This window comes from Gopherus evgoodei, chromosome 2 (genome assembly GCF_007399415.2).
Source record: "Gopherus evgoodei ecotype Sinaloan lineage chromosome 2, rGopEvg1_v1.p, whole genome shotgun sequence".
Lineage (NCBI taxonomy): Eukaryota > Metazoa > Chordata > Testudines > Testudinidae > Gopherus > Gopherus evgoodei.
The window spans coordinates 286,383,475-286,402,378 of record NC_044323.1 but is presented as its reverse complement, the minus strand read 5'-3'; the positions used below and the strand labels follow the sequence as shown (position 1 = coordinate 286,402,378).

The 18,904-nt window shown below is 47.8% G+C and overlaps 1 protein-coding gene across 1 annotated transcript in view; it reads left to right on the top strand.

Annotated features, from left to right (window-relative positions):
- The first annotated feature begins 3,869 nt into the window (after positions 1 to 3,869).
- The window catches only part of COL22A1 (collagen type XXII alpha 1 chain), a 327,940-nt gene continuing 312,905 nt past the window's right edge, over positions 3,870 to 18,904 (top strand). The window contains 1 exon segment of the mRNA XM_030553879.1: positions 3,870 to 4,253. The gene's annotated coding sequence lies outside the window, so the exon portion shown is untranslated.

Here is an 18,904-nt window from a genome sequence, read left to right as displayed (position 1 = left end):
TCCAACAGGTCTTAAAAAGAAAGCTTTATATAAAAAGAAAGAAAAATACATAAAAATGGTCTCTGTGTATTAAGGTGACACATACAGGGTCAATTGCTTAAAAGAAATATGAATAAATAGCCTTATTCAAAAAGAATACAATTCAAAGCCCTCCAGCAACTATATTCATGTAAATACAAAAGAACATATAAATCCCTATCTGATCTTTGGTACTTACAACTGGGAAACAGAAGATTAGAAAGCAGGAAACAGAAATCACTTCTCATAGCGGAGAGAGCATACAGGCAGACGAACCAAGAACAAAGGACTCCCACACAAAGTTCCCTCCACCCAGATTTGAAAAAGTCCTGTTTCCTGATTGGTCCTCTGGTCAGGTGGTTCAGATTACTTCTTTCCAGGTGAAAGAGACGTTAACCCTTAGCTATCTGTTTATGACACAGGCATATGATGGTAGGTTATTGTGTGCAAAAATAGCACGCATTTCTTTTCAGTGCCCTACCTGCTAAGGGCTATTACCACATATATCTTAAATGTCCACGGGTAGGTGACCTTTGGAGTGAACTGTAGGTTTTATTTTTTAAAAAATCAACAAAACCAAAGGAAATATTTGCAAAAAAACTTATAAGAAACAATTCTAGCAAAAACAGATATTGAAAAAACGAATAAATATTCCCTGATTGGTTTGCAACACAAACACTGCAGCATTGCACCAGTGCATGAAAACCACAAAGTGGCTGAAAACAAAAGTGAAACGGGACAGTTTATTTTCATTATTGAAATTTGTGTGGATTGCGAAATAAAGGATTTTAGAAATTCCTGCTGTTTGAAGAAACTGAAGTGGGATTAGCAACCTGAAGGAAGCATGGCTCTGAAAAGAAACCAGACATGAATTAGATGGATACCCCTATTTGAGAAACCCTGAGCTATTCCGTTAAGAAAGTAGTAACTTTATGCATGTAGGCCAGGGGTGGGCAAACTTTTTGGCCCAAGGGCCACATTGCGGTTGCAAAACTGTATGGAGGGCCGGGTAGGGAAGGCTGTGTCTCCCCAAAATGCCTGGCCCCCACTCCCTATCCACCCCTTCCCACTTCCTGCCCCCTGACTTCCCCCTTCAGGACCACCAGCCCATCCAACCCCCCCCTGCTCCTTGTCTCCTGACCACCCCCTGCCAGGACCCCCCACCCCTAACTGCTCCCTGGGATCCCACTTCCATCCAACCCCTGGCTCCCAGTCCCCTGACTGCCCCAATCCCTATCCACACCCCTGCCCCCTGACAGGCCCCCCAGGACCTCATGCCTATCCAACTGCCCCCATTCCCCGTCTCCTGGCCTATCCACACCCCTGCCCCCTGATAGGCCTCCCAGGACTCCCACGCTTATCCAACGCTGCCCTCCCTGACTGCCCCCCCCAGAACCTCTGCCCATCCAACGGCTCCCTGCCCCTTATCCAACCCCCGTCCCCGCTCCCTGTCCCCTGACTGCCACCCAGGACCCTCTGCCCTTTATCCAACCCCCCCGCTCCCCACCCCCTTACCATGCTGCTCAGAGCAGCATGTCTGGCAGCCGTGCTGCCTGGCTGGAGCCAGCTACTCTGCCACTCTGCTCAGAAGGAGTGCTCTGTTTCACCACCCAGAGCGCTGCCCATGCAGTGGCATGGCTGCAGGGCAGGGGACAGCAGGGGAGGGGCCAGGGGCTAGCCTCCCTGGCCAGGAGTGCAAGGTCCAGAAGGATGGTCCCGTGGGCTGGATATGGCCCATGGGCTGTAGTTTGCCCACCTCTGATGTAGGCCCTGATCCTGCACTGTAGATGTCAATGAGAGTTTTGCTGTTGATTTCAATGGGAGCAGGATGACGCCCACTGTCCCACTGAATTCAGTGGACTAGACTGTGACTGGTAAGCACCTACTCACAGGAGCAATCTTAATGGGACTGCTGTACTTGTGCTCACCTATTGACAGTCTGCTCGCTGTGGGCCAGCTTTTGTCACCTTTCTCTTCACCGAGCAGCATCGTATTTGAGAGCAGGCCAATGAAACTCAACAGGACTGCTGCCGGAGAAGGCACCACTGAACGGGAGCGAGGGGGGCAGAATGGGCGAATGGCAGGAGTGAGCACCGTGAATCGGGCCCTGTCCTCATCCCTATTGTGAGAGCACTGCGAAGAAGAGCCGCACGAGCAGCAGACCTCTCCTGGGCATCTGAGCGTGGCCGTTGAGTCTGTCCAGGAATGAAGAGCAGAGGCATATGGCAGTGGGGCGGTGGGTGTACGATGGACAGACGGCTCCAGCAAACAGGCTAGTGCTGAAATTCTACCAAAAATATCCCTGCCGAGGGCTTTTTATTTAGACACTGAGCTCAGGGAGGGTGGGAAAGAGGAGGCCACCTGTTCTCAAAGCCAAAATGGGCATCTATTTCCCAAAGCCACTAGGGATGTGTCCCCAACTCTCTGGCCCCTTTGTCATCTTCCCACAAGGGGAAACGGGTGCTGCGTCTTTGATGTCCCCCAAGGGGCTCAAGTTCCAGCTGCTGCCAGGCTGATCTTTCCCTCCGCTTCTCCCTCTGCCCCTGCAGACAGTTATTTCAGATGTGGCTGTAAAGAGACCAAAATACTTGACAAAGTTAGGCTATAATTGGCCCAGGAGCTGTCAGTCTCTTGCTTTTTTCCCTCTCTCCTGGGCTGCTTTATAAGTCTCTGAAACTCAATCCCCAGAGCCTCCTCCTCCACCCCTTCCCTTAAAGCAGCCCCACCTTCTCCTCCACTCTTCCTCCTGCTCCCCCTGTGCCCCCTGCTAAACCTGCCCCTAGCCCCCTCCTCCTGCTGCTCCTCCTACATTTAACCTAACCCAGCCCCCTCCACCCACTCTGCCCCTGCTTCCCTCCCCTAAAGCTGCCACTAGCCCCCTCCTCCTGCTGCTCCCCCTCCTCTAAATCTGCCCCTTGCCCCCTCCTTCCACTCTGCCCCTGCTCCCCTCCCCTAAACCTACCCCTAGCCCACTCCTCCTTTAGCTCCCCCTCCTCCTGCTGCTCCCCTTCCCCTATACCTACCCCAGCCCCCTCCTCCACTCTGCTCCTGCTCTCCTCCCATAAACCTGCTGCTAGCCCCCTCCTCCTGCTGCTCCAGCTCCCCCCTCACCTAAATTTGCCCCAGCCCCCTCCTCCTGCTGCTCCACCTCCCCCCACACCTAAACCTGCCCCACCCCCTCCTCCTGCTGCTCCTCCTCCCCTCAACCTACCCCAGCCCCCACCTCCCGTGCTGCTCCTGCTCCCCTCCCCTTAACCTGCCCCAAGCCCCCTCCTCCTGCTGCTGCCCCAAACCCCTTCTCCTCTCAGCCATCTGACCCTAACCTCCTCCTCCCAGGTCTCCTGCTTTGCATCCAGCCCTTAGCCCTCTCCGCATCTTCCTCTCCCTCCCTATCGCCCTCTGCTTTAAACCAGCCCTAGACCCCTTCTCCCTCTCCCCCTTTTAACCCCAAATCAGCCCCTCACTGTTTTCTGTCAGCCTGTCTCCACAGCCTGTCCCCTCCCCTCTCTCTCCCCTCAGCAAACCCCATTATAAACCCTCTCCCCTCCTCCCTCGTGTACACCCTCAAATCAGCCCCTCGCCCCTTCTCTCAGCCCCTCCCTCCCCAAACCAGACCCTAGTCACCTTCCTTTCTGCTCGCTCCCTCCACCCCATCCTCCTTAAACCACTCTCTGGCCCCCTTTCCTCCTAAAGCTTCATCCCCTCCCCTCCTATCCAAGATAGCTCCCTCCCTTGTCCCCCTCCCTTCCTTTCACCACACCCCCTACCCCTCTTCCCTCCCTCAACCCCTCCCATGCCCCCCCTTTCCCAGATCCCACTTCATTATACTTCCCAGCTCTCTCCCTCAGAGACTAGTCTAACCCCGAGCTCAGGGCTGCTTCTCTTGGTAGTTAGATCATCTCTCCCTGGAGTTGGACTCCTTCATAGTCCCTCAGTCCCTTCTAGCTGTATTTACTTGTCTTTTTTGCTCTGTGTGTATGTGTCATTCTTCTCCATTTCTGTGTCGGTTGCTGGGATGTAGGATATAGAGAGTGGGGTTTTTCCTCCCCTCCAGCACCCTGCTGAGTCTTGGTGTGGTGGTGTTTTGTTTTGTTTTTTCTTCTTCCAATCTGGGGAACAAGTGCCAGTCTCCACTTTGGCTGACAACTCTGCAAGGTACTTTTTCAGCTGAATGTTGAATGTGGCTCGGGAATTGGGCGACAGTTGGCAGCTTTTCTGGTGCTTTTTTGCTACAGGTAAGAGGAATTTGTGTAATCCTAACAGCCGTGCACTATAAATATCTGAAGACAATCCTGGTTTATTAATTTGGATCCATTTTTTCTTTGCGCACTGTGAGCGAAACTTGTGCAGAAGTTTTTGTAGACATGTAGCAACAGGATCTGGAGTTAATGATACAAGGAAAACCAAGAGGAATTGGATTAAATTGTACATAATCCACATTTTTTAATTTAGTCTGCAAAATTTTAACTGTGCCTGCACGCTGTGCTGATGTGTTTCTGTCAACTTATTACAATACTGAACTTGCGAGAGCCAGGTGCTATGTAACTGCTAGATTCCTGGCTGATTGTAACAAGATAGATGCAGAGACTTAGAAACTGGTAATGTCACCATTAAGAAAAGTCAAAGGTTTAAAACTGATCTGAGCTTTTAGGCTGTCACAGGAGCGTTCCTTTGTAACCATCATTTTTCAAGTTGATTCTGCAGGTCACACTCAGATCAGTATTTTGATTTATCTAGCTTCTTCCTGTACTTACATTTTCTACCAAACCAAACCTAACTTATTTAGTTCTGGTTAACCTTTTCTCCACCTCATATTTATTATAATGCCACTTTAACCCAATTTCTCACTGTAGAATTTGTTTTCCTCTCAACATTGAGCTCTTGCCTAAGTCAGCAGTTCTTTTTATATTTTCTTTATAGCATTTTATATATATGGATGCTCTTAGAGCGGTCATTGACTCTTTGACAGCTGACATTCTGCATCCCTTAGTGTGTACTTACTGCGGTGTGTGCGTATGTGTTTCCGACCTTAAAATAACACATTCCATCTGCTCTCCATGGACGTTGAGGGGCAGCTTTTGAGAAGCAAGCACCTGCAAAATCTGTGCAGGCAACTATACACATAATTTTCATCCATGATCACTGCACTTGCATGTGCACTGCTTCAGTTTGGCAAATGATCAGCTATGCAACTGACTATCCATTTTTGAGTGTAAATACCAGATTTGATCATGTAGTCATGATAATATCATGCATGACTTAGACATGGAAGTACACACATTGTGCACATGGGTGCACCCTCCCCCCACAAAGCCATAAATCTGGCCTTGAAGATTCTGTGACAACTTTTATTTTTTGGAACAGCAGGAGTTTTTCCTCAGTATGGTTTGCCAAGATTTCAGCTCCTGTCATTGTCATTCATGTTTTCCAGTTTACTTTTGCCTTATACATATGTGGAGGATGCAGTTTAGTGGTGCTGTGTGTGCCTGGTTTGCAGAGTGCTTCGGGATCTTTTGGGTAAAGTGTGTCGTATTCATGACAATATTAGCTATTGTACACATCATTACTAGAATTGACACCTTGTTACTATTTAAAAACTGGATGCTCCAGCAGGAGTGGTGGAACATCCCCTACCCCGCCTCTCCCCCTGAGGCCCTGCCCCTGCCCTGCATCTTCCCCCAGAGGCCCTGCCCCCCATTCACTCCTCTCCTGCTCCCATTGCTCACTGCTTTTCACCTCTCCTCCCTCCTGCTCCATCTGCCCAGATCAGCAGTGACTCACCTGGAGAGCTGGGGCTGGGAGCTGCAGCTGTCCAGCTCAGGTAGGAGGTGGTCCCGGCTGAGTAGAGGCTGGTGCAAGGGATGACCCAGTGCCTTCCCCACCCACAGTACCCAGAAGTAGATCTGAGTGGACACTATCCGGTCCCCTTTTCCACTAGACTTTCCAGTTGAAAACTGGGCACCTGGCCACGCTAATCATTACAAAAGTTGCAGAGTATTATTACAGAGTAATGGTTGAGAGTCAGTGTTGCAGACTGATTGGACTATTTGTATGCATAAGTAGAGTTCAGCATGAGTAAAGGCAATTAGAAAAACTTATCCTACCATGATGATGATGAACTGGGAGATTTTACTCAGAATATCTACAAAAATGCTGCAGTTCTCATTGGGCTCGACTGTTCCAGTAGATATGGCTCCTGCTATGGGGCAGTGTGGAGTTTCTCTACTGGGATTCCGCCCAGTGGAAACCAAGGCACACAGACGTTCAGAGCCACAGTCTGATCTTAGTTACAGCAGCCCAAGCCTGGAGAGTCTCCATTGGCTTACATAAGAATATAAGAACGGTCCTACTGGGTCAGACCAATGGTCTGTCTAGCCCAGGGTTTCTCAAACAGGGGTCGCCACTTGTGTAGGGAAAGACCCTGGCAGGCTGGGCCAGTTTGTTTACCTGCCCTGTCCACAGGTTTGGCCGATCGCGGCTCCCACTGGCCGCGGATCGCTGCTCTGGGCCAATGGGAGCTGTTGGAAATGGCGCAGGCTGAGGGACTTACTGGCTGCTACTTCCAGCAGCTCCCGTTGGCCGTAGTTTGCCCATGTCTGCTCTAACCAGTAGACAGTAATGCCTCAATTGATCATTTTGGATCTGGCTGAGGGCTCTTCCTGGAGGAATAAAAGTCTTTGGGTGGGGTTCCTGAGTTCTGAGACGTACGTGTGTGAGAGAGAGAATTTGTATACGCATACACTGAATCCTTGCCTGACTCCCATTGCTGACTTTTCAAATATTTTAGGGCAAACAGTCTTTTACATGCCAGAGCTAGCTCTTGATGGAGACTACGCTATTTCAAAAGAGATTCCTTTGCCTCCAATGCACATTTAGAACTCTCATTAAAATATGTTTCTTGCAAAATGCTATGTAATTATGTCTGCTTCAAAGAAAATGTCAATTTGTCATTTTATGACTTTTTCTCTTGAGGCCTATTTTTTTTTTAATTATCATTGAATGCTTGCAGTTTTTGCTCTTTACATCACCCTTAAACTTTCCCCCCTTCCTATTGTTGGTGACAGAGCCTTAAAGCACTTAGAGGAGAGGAAAGTGATCAGGAACAGGCAGCATGGATTCACCAAGGGCAAGTCATGCCTGACTAACCTAATTGCCTTCTATGAGGAGATAACTGGCTCTGTGGATGAGAGGAAAGCAGTGGATGTGTTATTCCTAGACTTTAGCAAAGCTTTTGATATGGTCTCCCACAGTATTTTTGCAGGTAAGTTAAAGAAGTGTGGGCTGGATGATTGGACGATAAGGTGGATAGAAAGCTGGCTAGATTGTCGGGCTCAATGGGTAGTGATCAACAGCTCCACGTCTAGTTGACAGCTGGTTTCAAGCGGAGTGCCCCAAGGGTCGGTCCTGGGGCCGGTTTTGTTCAATATCTTCATTAATGATCCGGAGGATGGCGTGGACTGCAGTCTCAGCAAGTTTGCAGATGACACTAAACTTGGAGGAGTGGTAGATATGCTGGAGTGTAGGGATAGCATACAGAGGGACCTAGACAAATTAGAGGATTGGGCCAAAAGAAACCTGATGAGGTTCAACAAGGACAAGTCCAGAGTCCTGCACTTAGGACGGAAGAATTCCATGCACTGTTACAGACTAGGGACCGAATGGCTAGGAAGCAGTTCTACAGAAAAGGACCTAGGGGTTACAGTGGACGAGAAGCTGGATATGAGTCAACAGTGTGCCCTTGTTGCCAATAAGCCTAATTGCATTTTGGGTTGTATAAATAGAAGCATTGCCAGCAGATGGAGGGATGTGATCATTCCCCTCTATTCAACATTGGTGAGGCCTCAGCTGGAGTACTGTGTCCAGTTTTGGGCCCCACACTACAAGAAGGATGTGGAAAACTTGGAAAAAGTCCAGCAGAGGCAACAAAAATTATTAGGGGGCTGAAGCACGTGACTTATGAGGAGAGGCTGAGGGAACTGGGACTGTTTAGTCTGCAGAAGAGAAGAATGAGGGGGGATTTGATAGCTGCTTTCAACTACCTGAAAGGGGATTCCACAGAGGATGGATCTAGACTGTTCTCAGTGGTAGCAGAAGACAGAACAAGGAGTAATGGTCTCAGTTGCAGTGGGGGAGGTTTAGGTTGGATATTAGGAAAAACTTTTTCACTCAGAGAGTGGTGAAACAGTGGAATGGGTTACCTAGGGAGGTGATGGAATCTCCTTCTTCCTTAGAGGTTTTTAAGGTCAGGCTTGACAAAGCCCTGGCTGGGATGATTTAGCTGGGAATTGTTCCTGCTTTGAGCAGAGGGTTGGACTAGATGACCTCCTGAGGTCCCTTCCAACCCTGATATTCTATGAAAGAAACCCCCACCTATTAGGCTGACGGTGCCCTGTTACTCTGCACCACTTGGTACCTGTTGCTTGTTGTCCCTGTACTATGACACCTCAACTATCTGAAGCAGGGTAAAATCTCCCAACCTCTTTTAATTATACTGAAAAGTCCCTTGATGGTCCATAATTATTCCGTGTTCCCTATTACTTTTGAACAGTCATAGGTCCTTGATCCTTCCCACCTTCCAGGTGTGGAACTCCCATTGCAGTTAAGACATCAGCCTTTCCCAGTAAAGGTTGTACTGTAATATATTCCCTCCAGCCCAGACCTGGTGGCACGTCCTGCAGTCTTCACTCAGGCCTAGCTGCAACTATGCAATGAGCAGGACTGTATCATTTGTTCCTTACTATATAACAATGTGGTAAGGGAACCAAAATGTGCAGAAATAACTCGATTATAGCCGAGCACTTGTGAAAAGGTGTTTGAAATTCCGATAGCACGTTTGGCAGTAGCAGGGAAGTGGTACTGGAGCAAGGATACCAGTAGTGATCTCATAATAATCCTGAAACAGGCTCCTTCTTGGCTTTAACTTGCTCTCTCCTCTACTGAACAGAGACTTTATTTGATGCATCTTTAATGGGCCCATTCCTGCTCTCACTGAAACTAATGGGGGAGTTTGCAATTTACTTCAGTGGAAATAGCATCTTGCATCACACTCCAAAAGTATTTGCATATGCAAACCTGATCAAAGATGTTTATGTCCCAGCTCACTTAGCTGAGCCATGATATTTTTGGAAGGGCTTATGCAAATGTGTGTGTGGTTCCCACCCCCCCATTTTTGCTTTGGATAGGTTTGCAGCTCTTAAGGTTCCCTTTGAGCTTTGAGTCTGAACAACCCCCCAAACTCAGAGCACATCTTGGCCAGCGCCACCAAGTCTTATGTAGTTTGGGTCAAATCCAGCATGTTTTGTATCTTTTCTCCCCTGAAGTCGTAAGTTTGGACCAGGTCTTTTAAAAACTGGCCCAGGTTTCAGATTGGTAACATGACAAACAAAAACAGAAATATCAGCCACTTTCAGGTTTCGATGCAAAAGCTCCTCAAGTTATGTATTTATTTATTTGGAATTCAGTTATTAATAATTGTGAATGATAACTTTTATCAAGGGGCATCAGCAGGCAGTTACAAGTGGCTGTAACTTTACATGCTATCAGTTGAGGGATGATCTGTGCCTGAGTACTGGAACTGAAGGACAGACTGGAAATCAAGAGACCTTGACTCTAAACCTAGCTCTGCCACAGATGTGCTGCTAACCTTGGGGAAGTCACTTATCCTCTGTATAGTCTCTGGTTCCCCATCTGCAAATAATAGAATTTACCTACCTTACTGGACCTGATTTTCAGGAAGTGCTGAAGATCTTCCCTCTGTAATCTTGACTCCCTCTTGCTGTGGATCTTGGAGTCAGCCACTGGCTGGGAAAGCCCTGGCAATATAGTTTTATTGGAGTTAGACATGCAGGGAATCTTTGGGAAGGCCCTGAGCCCATGCAGACTAGGGGATCTGCAGTATTTGGGCCACCGACCCTCCCTTTTGTCCCAAATGCTCTGTAATGGAAGAGAATACAATGGGAACTCCATGACAGTAGCCAAGCAGGGCTTCCTCCGCCTTCCTATGTGGGGGAATGCAAAGGCCAGTATTAATGTTTTTACTTCATTTATGAAGGAGATTGGACAGATAGCATAGTTTAGTGATGAGAAAAGGGCTTCTCAACCTTTTCTGTGCCACACATCCTTTTTTTCCCATATTGGGTCCCCATCCCTCCTAGTTGGGGTCTAGCTGGGAAACCCCCTTCCCAGGTAACCGTATGAGAAGGGTAGGGTCGCTGTGACCAGGATGTCATGACCCCTCTGTTTCCTGCATTGAGACCCCTTGAGTTAAAGCATGGCTCTGGGAGCAAGGTCCTGCTGAGTTCTCATGACAGCTCGGCTACTGATTTTAGGTCCTGACTCAGCAGTGATTTAAGAATGAACTTAAGTCCCGTTAAAGATAGCAAAGCACTTAAGCATGTGCACTGAATTGGAGCGGTTTGCTGCATCAGGGCCTTAATGTATGGCTGTGGGAAAGGCACTTAATTTCTTTGCTTGTTTCCTACTCAGTAAGATGGGGATTATATTTACTTTCCAACTTCCCGGGGTGCTATGAGGACTAGCTAGCTAATGTTTGCAGAGCATTCTAAAAACGTCGAGCTATACAAGTGCTATTTATTATTCCCTTGGCTGGCGAGGGAGTGGTATCACAGACCAGAGCTCTAATTTGGAGAGGAATAAAAAGTAACTCCTCACAGTAATAAGCAACTATGGCCAGACAGGTTACACAACAGATACTGAACTTCTTGGCAGAATCAGGAAAGGTAACTTAATGCAGTATTGTGTGTAGCAAAACGTTTCCTTGTGTTTCTAGAAACAACGTGAGAACTAGAGAACTGATCCTTTGCCCACTGAAGTCAATGGGAGCTTTGCTGCTCATTTTAGTGGGTGCCGAGATAGACCCTTGATGAACACTGGGATTGCCATCACTGAGTCTCTGCCTCTCTGTATATAATGGCCAAGACCCGATGCCTTGGAAGAATGAGTGTCTGCGCTCCACTAATGCACCTATCAATTTGTGCTAAACTATCTCTGATGCAGGGAGGAGAACTATGGCCTGATCCTTGTCAATCAGTTAGTTTAAAATTGCTTCTGAAATACTTCTTAAATGGTTCTACGGTGGTGGTTTCCAACCTCTTCCATCCTAGAACTCCCCTTTCACTCAGCCTGGAGCTAGTTAGAACCCCTGCTATTTACCAATATAGGAAAGGCAGGCTGGTCTTCACTCCAATGTCTGTTCTGAGTCCCAGTTTGAGAACCCATGTTCTATAGCAACAGCAACCCAGCCCCTTCCTGAGAATCCTATTTAAAGCTCAGGATGGGCTGAGTTGGACAAAGCTGGCCATAAACAATACAAACCACCAGGGTGGGTCAATGGCTGGCAAGGGGTCAATTCTAATTTACACAAGCTGTCTGTGCCCTGAAATGAGGTTAGGAATGAATGAAAATCTGTCCTTGGCAAGTGAGACACACAAAACTTTGAGAGCACTTTCAGGCCGGGTTACACTGTTGCATGGATTTTCCCCAACACAATAATGTTTGCTTTGCTAGTGCTAATCTCTCCGAGTTAAGCTACTATGTTGTAGATGCAAACATTGTTTTCCTGGGTTATCCCAATCTGTTTACTCTGGCATCAATGTGGTTCATTACAAATATATCTTTGGCTTGCTCTAGTGTTGAGATATTCCCTAAGTTTGGTTTAAGTGCCTCAATTGGATTGTCATAATGCACTGAATGTTCACTCTTAATGATTTGAGCATGAGGCGTCAAAACAGCAATATTATTCTGTAATAATGCCAGTCTAGGAAACTTTTAGCTCTATTGACATCTAGCACATTTTTGGACTCATGTTTTTTTAAATCTGTCTTCAACCAAAACTTTATTGTTCTGTTTTTATTGTTCTTTACTTATGTGCAATTTTTGCAGTCGCTACTTGCTTAAGCCTGTCGAATTACAGAGGTGCTGATAGGATCTAAGGTATTTCCTTCCAAAACAGCAAGGTTTACCTTGATTGAGATAAAAAGAAAGCAGTTGGCATGTCAGTGGAAATTCCCTTCTCCACAGAAGGAAGTTTATTCTTGGGGATGCCTTAGAAATTCCTGTTGCTTCTCAGTTCTGACTAAAGCTGCCACTTAACCCCTATATTGCAGAAACACGTTTATTATTGCGAATGTTGTAATTGTATCAAGTGATGAAGCCACACACTGTGTCCTGACTGTCACCCATGGCATGAGAACATACCAAAAAAAAACCCACCCCACCTCTCATCTCAAAGTGCTTTATGTAGCCAGGAATCACATCACTCATTTCTGAGGTGGTGTGCAGCATCTGTTTAATACCTCACAGCCACAAGACCCAATAGTTCCAGGCAGAAAAATGAAACAGAATCTCTCTTAATCAAAGGAAAAAGGAAGAGAAGCATACGAGTAGGCACAATTTTCAACCCACATTACAGCTTGACAGTGGCATTGACACTTTTGCCCTAGGATAATATACCATGAGATCTTTGAGACCCATAGATCAGGGTTTCTCAAACAAGGGTCTCTGCTTGTGTAGGGAAAGCCCCTGGCAGGCCGGGCCGGTGGGTTTAGCTGCCCCAGTTGATTGCGGCTCCCACTGGCCGCAGATCGCTGTTCCGGGCCAATGGGAGCAGCTGAAAGCGGCAGCCAGTAAGTCCCTCGGCCCACTCCGCTTCCAGCAGCTCCCATTGGCCCGGAGCAGTGATCCACGGCCAGTGGGAGCCGCGATCGGCCGGACCTGCGGACGGGGCAGGTAAACACACTGGCCTGGCCCGCCAGGGGCTTTCCCTACACAAGCGGCAACCCCAGTTGAGAAACCCTGCCATAGATTGAGATGGAGCCTTCAGCTGCATACTACCTCCTAACTGCAGATGAGGACATTGTTTCAGTCACAATTCAGAGAGAAGAGGGCCACATAGGAATGATCAGTGACACTTCCTGAAGCACCTGGAGTTTCTCTAGCAGTGTCCCATCCTAGCACTGACCAAGCTCAACTCTGCTCAACTTGTCAGATCCAAAGGACCTAGGGTGACCAGATAGCAAGTGTGAAAATTGGGACAGGGGTGTGGGGGGTAATAGGTGCCTATCTAAAACAAAGCCCCAAATGTTGGGACTGTCCCTATAAAATCGAGACATCTGGTCACCCTAGCAGGACCACAACCTGGGATGGTATGGGTGCAAAAAAGGGCCTTCGTAAATGACTCTGCCAAAGATCTTGCCAGGCATGGTATAATCTGGGGACTGGCAACCTTTGGCACGCAGCTCGCCAGTGTAAGCACCAGGGCCGGCTCCAGGCACCAGAGCAGCAAGCAGGTGCATGAGGCAGCCAACGAAAAGGGGTGACACATCCAGCTCTTCAGCAGCAATTCCGAAGGACGAAGCTGCGGCGGTGGAGCTGCTGCCGAAGTGCCACTCATTGCGGCTTTTTTTCCCCCCTCCCCCGTTGCTTGGGGCAGCAAAAAGGGTGGAGCCAGCCCTGGTAAGCACCCTGGTGGGCTGGGCCGGTTTGTTTGGCCGAACCTGCAGACACGGCAGGTAATCGCGGCTCCCATTGGCCACGGTTTGCCGTTCCAGGCCAATGGGGGCTGTGGGAAGCAGCAGCCAGCATATCCCTTGGCCCGTGCAGCTTCCCGCAGCCCCCATTGGCCTGGAGTGACGAACTGCAGCCAGTGGGAGCTGCGATTGGCCGAACCTGCAGATGCAGCAGGTAAGCAAACTGGCCTGGCCCGCCAGGGTGCTTACCCTGGCGGGCCGTGTGCCAAAGGTTGCCGATCCCTGGTATAGTCTTAGCTTCATCTTCTTGCATTAGAAAGAAAAAAAAATCCCCTTTCACAGATGGATTGAGGACATTTCTTTGAGCCTCATAACTCACCTAGTATGGTACTTGAGTTGTTTCAGACTAGTTTCCCCCTCCCCCCCCCGCCACACACACACATCTTGCTGTTTAATTGTAGTGCCACTTGTGGTGTAATTCTGAGAGCTATTTTTTTTTTAATGTTTTCTGCGGGTGCTTCTTAATTACTCGGTAAGTACTTTTCTGTGATTGATTCTTGAAATTAAAACATCTTCACCACTGGGCCTTTATATTTTTTCTGCATTTCCCTCCCTTGGGTTCCTTATGGAGTCTGTTGCTTTACTTTGTCACTTCAGTTATTTGCATTTTTCAAAGTTCTTTTTCCTTCTATATCAGGGTTTCTCAAACAGGGGTCGCCGCTTGTGTAGGGAAAGCCCCTGGCAGAGCGGGCCGGTGTGTTTACCTGCCCCGTCTGCAGATCCGGCTGATCGCAGCTCTCACTGGCTGCGGATCGCTGCTCCGGGCCAATGGGAGCTGCTGGAAGCAGCAGCCAGTAAGTCCCTCGGCCCGCATTGCTTCCAGCAGCTCCCATTGGCCTGGAGCAGTGATCCGCAGCCAGTGGGAGCCGCGATCACACCGGCCTGGCCCGCCAGGGGCTTTCCCTACACAAGCAGCTACCCCTGTTTGAGAAACCCTGCACTAGCATCTACAGGCCTGGGCCCGTGTGTGTGTGTGTGTGTGTGTGTGTGTGTGTGCACACTGTTCTGTTGCCACAACATTAGAAACAAAAAAAAATCCAGGTGGATGAGTGGGCCAGTCATAGTGACTTATGTACACAGAACCTTTCATCCCAAAAGGACACACAGTGCTTCACAAACTTTGAAATGAACTACAGAATTTACTCCCCTCACAGCTGAAACACAGTTACTTTGTGGTGGAACACAGCAGCTGTTTAACAGCACACAGTAACTCTACACAAGAAGTTAGGAGAGAAAGTGAAGAAGAATCTTGTATCCACTAAAACTGCCTGTCTACTTGGGTAGGCAGGATAGGCCAAATTCATCCAAGGTGTAAGCCTGCCCACTGAAATCAAGAATGTTTCACTAGGAATGAAATTGGCCCAGTGAAATCATAATTGGATTTGGCTGGCGCTTTTAGTGGACAAACAAATGAATCTGAATTTCCATTTCCACTGATGCCCTATTTGAGATGAAATAATGTTTAATCGTGATTTCCCCCCCCCCGCACCCCCCCAAAAAAAATTGCACTGTAGAACATGGATTTGCTGCTGTCCATCATGAGTTGTTTGGAGGGGAAAATAGTCTTTGGTTCTTTGAACTCTTTTTAAATTAAATAGCAGTATGAGTATTCTTTGCTTGTGCCAGGTTGTTAGGAATCCCACCTTTACATAGGTATGGCCTTCTTCCTTCGTTAACTGGCTCTCGTTGTTTAACCACCTTGGGACTGAGCAGTTGATAAACAGTGTTAATCCATTCACTGTTCTTCTGCATGCCATAGTATTGGATGCAAGGTGGGGGACTTTTCATCCTTTCCATTCTTATGTAGAGAATTTAAGGAGGAAAAAATCTAATAATCTCTTTTGAATGCCCTATGTATATGTACACATGGACTTTGTGAAATACTCTCCATTAGATTGTAAACTCTTCAGGGACAGGGATCATGTCTCTCACAGTGAGAGAGGAAGCTTGGCCTTTTAGTTGAGGAACAGGACTGGGACTCAGGAGGCCTGGGTTTAATTCCTGATTTTACCACAGACTCTCAAAGTGACCTCAAGCAAGTCACCTAACTTCTCTGTGCCTCATTTCCCCATCTGTACAATGGGAGTGTCATAGAATGAGCTTTCCCTTTAAGGATAGGCTGGATACCACCCCTTCCTGATGCATGTTCTGGCCCTTTAAGGACCTGATCCTAATTCAGTGCAGAACAGGGGAATGCTGGGAGATGTAGTTTCCTGAAGGGTCTCGACTATGTAATCAGAGGTCTACAAGAGGCGAGCTGTGTGCTCATTCACAGGAAGAAGCTGAAAGGAGCAGGGTGGCTGTCGTAGTTGTTTCATGGGACTGATCCAGGGAGAGATCAGACCTGGAATGTGGCTTTCTATCAGACAAGTCCAGGGAAGCCCCTTGGCCTAACACAGCTGTAAGAGAGACCAGAGTTGAAACAAGATCTGGAGTGTAATTCTCCACAAGGGCTAGGCTGGGGACCTGGGAACAGAGCTTGTGAGGCACTTAGCTTGGAAAGGCCCAGAGAGGCTGGTGTAGGCCTGGCTTGACAGAAGTAACTTCCCTTATTTCATAGTGGGCACAATTGGGAAGGGGAGTGTTAACTTAAGTTGTAAACAGGGTCTTGACAACCAGTATGCTGGAGTCACGTCTGTACTAAGATGAGCAGGTACACCCTGATGCTGGAGACTGTGGATGAGTTAAACCTGTAAGGTAAAGACCAGGTTCCATGTGAACAGCACATGGATAGAGCCTGCTGTACAGGGATTGGTTCCTGCAAAGTAATCAAGCCAATCTAAAAATGTGTTATTTAATGTATAGGAAATGCAATGTCACATGTAAATGTGTATGAAGGAAGAAGTTGTCTGTGTAACTCTGCATGTGTGATGCACCTTCTACTCACTCCCTACGCTTGAGTCTGAGCCACTCAGCCTAGCTTTGCTGTATGCCAAATAAAGGAACCTGAGTGACACAATCCAGAATAGAACTGAGTGGTTTTTGGATCCCAGACAACTGGATGAAGTGTTCTCCCAGAATGGGGCAAGGTTTGGGATAAGCTGAGTGGAAAAGGTCTTGGAGGGAATCCCAACATCTGCACTACAAAAGAGCCCCGGAGAGGGACTGTTGTACCAGGGAAACGGGAGTGAAGATTATTTTGGAAAAGCTCCTAATAAGCAGAAACATAGGATAGTCGGGGGGCCTAAAGTAGAGAGGACATGGTGCCCCTTCTCAGAGGAGGAATTGTTCAGGAGGGCCAGAAGGACAGCTGGACTAAAGGAAAGGCTACAGGATCCCAGGAGGGCTGAAGGTGACTTTTGTTTTACTCTAGAAAAGCTGGGTTTTTGGCTCTTGACCAGAGTCGAAAGTACCCTACAAGTCCCTGGAAGACCACTGGATGTAGAGAAATTGAGGCAAGAGACCCCTCTCCATGTCAGAGAGAGGAAAGCTGCTGCTACCACACATGTATTCTTGTCCTGCAGCAGCTCCTGTGTGTTCTGCAATTCTGACCTGTAGGTCACTTGATTGACTTGCTGTCTGACTGGCCTAGCTGTCCTGGGATGGTGTCCAACCTGACTTGCAGTTTGGTAACTTTCTCAGCTTGTTCCCTTCAACGTCTTTCTTCCTTTATGAATTTAACCCTCAGCTAGTGGAACTGGGCTCCAAATTCCTTCCACTTGTGCACAGAGTCCCTCCTGCTCTGTTGAAGCATCTCCACCTCAATGGCCAGCTCAGCATGTGCGCTCTCTAATGCTTGCTTGGCCTTCTCAAGTTTTGCTCCCTCCGCTCTGCCAGCTCCTCCACAGCACAGAGAGTTTCACTTCCAGGGTCTTCCTGATTGTCCAATTTTTGCCGGTAAATGCTCGCCTGGGCCAGCAGTTTGCATACCTGTCTGAAAATGTCATCATGGTTCTTGTTGCCAGGGTTAACTGATCCTCCAGGTCCTACAAGGACATACATCTCCCAGTATTCCCTTGTTCTGTGCTGACTGGATGGCTGGAACTTGGTGTAGTGAGGGACTGTATCCAGCCTTGCCTTTTAAAGGGACAGTCCAATACTACTTCCTTTCTCCTACCCTTTGCCTGTGTTGGCTATCGGGTGCAAACTGCCCTTTGTGCCACTGAAATTTCCAGTTTGCATGGACCGAGCCAGGAACAGAACCAGAATCCCTCAGTCCGAGGCCAGAATGACTGATGAAAGCATTCGAGCCCCTCAGGTTTTGTAAACCTCTCACTGTATAAAGGTGTCTTCCTTTTGTAAAGAACTATTTCTCTCATACGTGAAAGCTGCCATGATAGAGGGGGCGACAGCCCAAGTCTCGCAGCAAATTTGTTACAGATCAGGGAAGCAATCAGCACCTCCCGTTTCCAAGTCATGTACTTCAATGGCTAGACAACTGCTTCCAGGGCAATAGCTTCACTGGGGAGAAAGCAGCAGTACCAACTGTCTCCTCTGAGTTATCCTGATGTCTTTTCTGGATCTGTGATGGCAGGATATCTCTTGCACTTGCTAGGCATGTCCACTTGTCTCCCTGGGGCACGCTGCTGGGATTACATGGCGTCCCATGCTAACAACTGCCAGACAACCTTCTCTTCTTCCTGAACATCTTGCAACTGCTGACAACCAGATTTGTTCTGGTGTTTAAAAAAAGAGTTAAGCAGCCCTCCTTCAGTCCTAGGGACTGTGTGAGCTTGTTTGGTAATGGCAGATGGTGCTTTAGTTTGCCATTTATCACAAAGGACAAGTTGGTAGTTTTTGTCAAGTCTTAATAAATCACGAAGGAATCAGTCTGGGTTTCTGCTTAATGGCAACAAATGACCTTGGTATGCACCATCAGAGGGAAAATAATACATTACTGGCTGAAATATTCAAGTTTGTGTGCCTAGAGTTAGGCCCCTGGAGGGGAAATTTTCAAAAGCACAAATGAGTTAGCGCCAAACTCCCCTTAACTTTCAGTGGGGGTTGGGCCCTACTCTCTCATTTGTGCCTCTGAAAATCCACCTTCTCTGTCCATAATTAGTCATCCAAATAGTTGGCCTGATGCTCAAAAAGGAGTGAGCATGTACGGCTTCCATTGGTTTTAAGGAGGTGGTGCCTAGCACCTCTGAAGATCAGGCTTCATAGTTAAGTGCTTACGTGGGGATTCAAGTTTGAACATTTTGAGTCCCTGCCCATTGTAGTGTGTTTTGAAGACCATACAATATTTTGAGGCAGTTTGTTTGTGTGCTATCCCCATTTTTACAGATGGAAAAACTTGTCTACAAAGAAGTCAGTTGACTTCCTTAAGGTTACAGAAGAAATCTGGCTGAGTGAAACACCGCTCCCAGATTTCCTGACTTGCAGGTCTGTGCTTCAAA